The sequence below is a fragment of the Nannospalax galili genome, unplaced genomic scaffold (genome assembly GCF_000622305.1).
Source record: "Nannospalax galili isolate Female #2095 unplaced genomic scaffold, S.galili_v1.0 scaffold202, whole genome shotgun sequence".
Lineage (NCBI taxonomy): Eukaryota > Metazoa > Chordata > Mammalia > Rodentia > Spalacidae > Nannospalax > Nannospalax galili.
Genome location: NW_008349000.1, coordinates 12,284 through 17,564, shown reverse-complemented (window position 1 = coordinate 17,564; position 5,281 = coordinate 12,284). Strand labels below are relative to the sequence as shown.

Sequence of the window (5,281 nt, the reverse complement as noted above, 5' to 3'; positions counted from 1 at the left end):
TAACCTAGTTGTCAACACACTCTTAAAGAAAACCAACTCTCCCCCTCCCAGCAGTTACTGGTTGTCAGTAGCTCCTCGGCTACGATTGGGTCTTCTTCCCCATTTTCCCACTTGAATGCTGGGATTTTGTCTCATTTGAGCTTGCATGGCTCTTGTGTATACTGTGAGCTCATATGAGTCACTTTCCAGATGTCTGGAAAGTTCTGTTCCTTGTTGTCATTCACCACTCCTGGCTCTTAGCATCATTCTGCCCCTTCTTCTACAATGGTCCCCGAGCCTTGGATGGTAGAAGTCTGATACAGGTGTCCTATTTAGGGATAAGAACTAGGGAGACTCTTATTCTTTGTACTTTGGCCAGTCATGACTTTCTGGGTTAATCGCCATCTGTTTCATGAGAAAGCTTTGCTGGTGAGAGTAAAGAGATGCATTAATAGTCTTCCTGCCCTCTGTTCTGCTATGTTCCATGAGCCTTAAGTGTAGAGGTTGCATTGTAGATGTGTCACTTAGGACTGGGCACTTCACAGATACTTATTCTCTGCATTTGACCAGTTGTGGAACTTTGTAATAGTCTCCATCTTTTGCAAAAAGAAGCTTCTTCAGTGAGTGGTAAGAGGCACACTTGTCTGCAAATATAAGGAAAAGTATTTAGAATACAGTAAGAAATTGCGTTGGTCTAGGGGTGTGATGAAATCAAGTATTATTCTAGGATGCATGACCTTTTCAGCCACGTGTAGTTAGCTGTTTTTATAGTATCACACATGAGTTTCCTCCCATTGAGTGGGCCTTAAACTCAACTAGATAGCTGTTGATTTTCCCCAAGATACAAGAGAGATACAGAAGAGATTGTTTGCTGGGCTGGACACTATTGTGGCTCATAGACTTTAAGCTGGATGGGATCATTGATTAGTTTTCTCTCTTGGCAGCTTGCACAGTATCTTCTGATACTATGGGAGCTATTCTTCAGGAAGGAGGCTTCCAGCCCATTTCCTGCTCGATTGGTCCAAATCCTATGTCTCCGGTATGTCCTGTCTTCAGCAATAGGGTCTTACCTTCAAGATTTGGAAGGCAATCAAGGGCTGTGGCAATAACCTGTATTATTTTGAGAGTCTCTTAGATAACCCTGAGCAATAACTTTGAGAGAGGTTTCCCCTGCTTGTCATTATGTGTTTTGTTGTTAGCCTTCAGTTATTCACATGTACTCATATGTATATTGTGTGAACTTTTGGGGAGGTTTTTGAAGTAATACATTTCCCTCTAGTTTTTCACACCACCTAAAAGTTATCTTTCTTCTCTTCCCCTATAGCCCTTCCCATTCCCTCCCAGCTAAAGTGTCCCCCATTTTTCCCTTTTCCCCCTTGATAGCACCTGTCTCCTACTAGCACCCTCTCTTAAGCTACTTCTTCCCTTTTACCCCCATGGTTGTTTTCCATTTTCCTGGCTCTTGTGGTTAAATCAGGATATATACTCACATCTGATGATGTGGAGCTAGGATCCACAAATGGCAGAACATGCGTTGTTTGTTTTTCTGAGTCTGTTACTTAACTTAGTGTAATAGTTTCTAGATCCATCCATTTACCCAAAAATGTCATGATTTCATCATTCTTTACCACTGAGTAGAACTTCATTGTGTAAATGTACCACATTTTCATTGTCAGTCTATCACTTGAGGGACATTTAGGCTGTTTCCATTTCCTAGATATTGTGAAAAAAAAGCAGCAGTAAACATGGCTGAGTAAGAATCTCTGGAGTAGCATATTGAGTCCTCTGGGTATATGACAAGGGGTAGTATAGCTGGATCATATGGCAGATTTATTTTTAAGTTTTTAAAGAGTTTTCTAAACTGATATCCACAGCTGTTGTACCAGCCATTCTTACTGGGGTAGGAAGATAATTGAAAGTGGTTTTAAGTTGTATTTTTCTAATTGCTAAGGATGTTGAACAATTTTTAAGGCATTCCTTAGTCATCTTTATTTCTTCTTTTGAGAGCTCTCTGATGAGATACATAGCCCAATTATGTTCCATTGATCTATGTGTCTGTCTTTTGCCAGTAACATGCTGTTTTTATGACTATAGATCTGTAATATAGTTTTAGATCTCCTATGGTAATCCCCTCAGTGTTGCTCTTTGTGCTCAAGGTTGCTTTGTCTATCCAGGGTCTTTTGTGAGTCTATATGAATTTGGGGATTTTTTTTTCTAATTATGTGAAGAATGTCATGGGGATTTTGATTGGCATTGAATCTATAAATTGCTTTTGGTATGATGGTCATTTTCACAATAATAATTTTACTAATCCATGAGCATGAGAGGTTTTTCCATCTTCTTGTGTCTTCCTCAATCTCTTTCTTCAAAGATTTAAAAGTTTCATTGTAGAGCCCTTTAATGTCTTTAGTCAGGTTTATTCCTACATAATGGAAGTGTTTCCATGAACTCTTTCTCTGATTGCTCATTATTAATATATAGAAAGGGTGCTAATTTTTGTAAACTGGTTTTTTAAACTGCAACTTTGTCGAAAATGTTGATTATTTATAGAAGTTTTCTAACGGGATTTTTTAGATTTCATGTATATTGTCATATCTGCAAATAGGGGGATTTTGACCTCTCCTTTTCCAATTAATACTCCTTTAATTTCCTTCTGGTCTTATTACTCTAGCAAGAATTTCAAGCTCTATATTGAAAAGGAGTAGGGATAGTGGACAGCCTTGTATTGCTCCTGATTTTAATGGGAATGCTTCACGTTTTTCTCCATTTAGAATGATGTTGGTTGTGGGTTTGTTGTATATAGTCTTAACTTTGTTGAAATATGTTCCCTCCATACATACAATGGCATTCATATGGTGTACTTACTTGCTTGCAGGTAACATACTCATACACATAAAAAATGAATAAATAAATAAAAATTAAAAAAATAAACACACTCCATTTGCAAAGACATTCAAAAACTGAGTGTCAAATGATGGAAATCAACCTACCAAAACAAACAGAAATTATAAACAGCTGACATGGTGATCTCAGATCTGATATGTAGATTTCAAATCAAAACTAGTCAGAAGAGATACAGAAAGTCACAAAATATTAACAAAGGGAACAATTCCTCAAGAAAGTTTAACAATTGTAAATATTTGTGCACCAAGTATTGGGGCTCCCAATTTCATAAAATAAATGCTAAAAGGCATAAAAAAGGTCACATAGGTTTGGCTACAATAATAGTGGGATATTTCAATACCCCACTCTCATCTTTTGTTAGGAATTTCAAACTGAAAATCAACACAAAATTGTCAGAATTAAATTATATCATAGATCAATTAGACAACATATCTATAGAATTGTCCATCCCAAAGTTAGAGAATATACATTATTCTCAGTGGCACGTGACTCTTATCTAAAATCAATCACATAGGTCACAAAGGAAGTCTTAACATACAAAAAACTTGAAATTTCTTGTATACTATCAGACAACAAAATTAAAAATAAACATCAAAAGAAAACACAGAAATGAGACAAATGCTTGGAGACTAAGCAGTATAATTTTGAATGAACAGCGGGTCACTGATGAAATCAAGAAGGATATTTACAAATTTTTAGAATCCAATGAATATGATAGGACGACCTACCAGAAGCTCTGGGATAACAGGCAAGTCAATTCTAAGAGGAAAATTTGTAACTCTAAGTGTTCACATTATAAAAAGCAGATAGATCTCAAATAACCCAATGATGCACTTCAAAGTTCTAGGAAAACAGAAGCCCAGTTAAAATACAGTATATGGGAGGGTGCTAGAGAGATGGTTTAACCAGTAAAATGCTTGCTGTGCAAGCACGAGGACCTGACGTTTGAATCCAAATTCCCACATTTACAAAAGGCTAGGCGTGGTGGTGTGTGATTGCAATCCCAGAGCTGGGGAGGCATAGAAAGGTGGATCTTGGACTTTTCTGGCCAGCCAACCTACCTTACTTCGTCAGCTCCAGATCAATGAGAGATCCTGTGTTAAAAAAGTCGGATGAGTGTCAGTGAGATGGATCAGATGATAAAGGAGGTTGCCTCCAGCCTGATAACCTGAGTTCCATCTCTAGCACTCACGTAGTGGAAGGAGAGAACTAACTCCCACAGTTGTCTTCTGACTTCTGCATGCAGCTGTCACACACGCACACCCCATTATGAACACATAAATAAATGTAATTTTAAAATTTATAAAGGTGGATGATACCTGAGAAGTAACACCTAAGACTGCCTTCCAGCTTACATACACACACATTCACACACATATGTGTATCTGCACACACATGTACACATACATGCATACACATGCAAAAAAAGAAGAAAAGAGAACAATATATGTGAAGAAATTATAAAGTTAGGGCGGAAATAACTGACAGATTAGAAGAACAATGCACACAATCAGTAAAAGAGTTAGTTCTTTGAAATGGTAAGAAGATTGACAAACTCTAAATTATTCAAAGGAGTGACAGAGAAGATTCAAATTAACAAACTTAAAGATGGAAAGGGAGTCGTTAAAACGAGCTCCAGTAAAATTTAGATCATTTGACAATACTTGGAGAACTTATATTCCAAACATCTGAAAAACTTAGAAGAAACATAAATTCCTAAACTCATATCACCTACCAAAATTAAATAAAACAACATAAACCACTTAAACATACTCATAATAAGCAGTGCAATTGGAGCAGAAATTGAAATTCTACTCATAAATAAAAGCCAGGACTGGACAGATTTATTGCTGAATTCTACCAGATATTAAAGGAAGACAACACCAATAAGTCTCAACTGTTCTGCAAAATAGGAACGGAAGGTGCACGATGAAACTCATTTAAAAAGCAAGGATTACTCTCATCAAAACTGGATAAAGACAAAATGAAAACAGAAAACTATGGACCAATTTCCATGATAACATAGATGAAAAATTCTCAACAAGATACTTGCAAAGTGAATACAAAGTTGCATTAAGAATATCATATATCTGAGATATTTTTTGAGGCTACTGTGAAAGAAAGTGTTTCCATGTACTCATTCTCTGATTGTTTGTTATTGGTATATAGAAAGGCTACAGACTTTTGTAGATTAATTTTGTAACCTTCCAATTTACTGAAAGTGCTAATCATTTCTAGGAGTTTTCTAGTGGAATTTTTGGGATCTCTTAGATATAATATATTGTCTGCAAAAAGGGATAATTTGATCTCCTTTTCAATTATTACTCCTTTAATTTCCTGCTCTTGTCTTATTGTTCTTGCAAGAGTTTCAAGCACTACGTTAAAGAGAAGTTGAGAT

At 36.5% G+C, this 5,281-nt stretch overlaps 1 long non-coding RNA gene across 1 annotated transcript in view; it reads right to left on the bottom strand.

The window, feature by feature from the left end:
• Positions 1 to 1,657: 1,657 nt before the first annotated feature.
• LOC115072545 overlaps positions 1,658 to 5,281 on the bottom strand; it is a 4,383-nt gene continuing 759 nt past the window's right edge. The window contains exons 2-3 of the long non-coding RNA XR_003851591.1: positions 3,945 to 3,977; positions 1,658 to 1,692 (exon numbers count right to left, since the gene is read on the bottom strand). This is a non-coding gene — a long non-coding RNA (uncharacterized LOC115072545). The remainder of the gene's footprint in view (positions 1,693 to 3,944; positions 3,978 to 5,281) is intronic.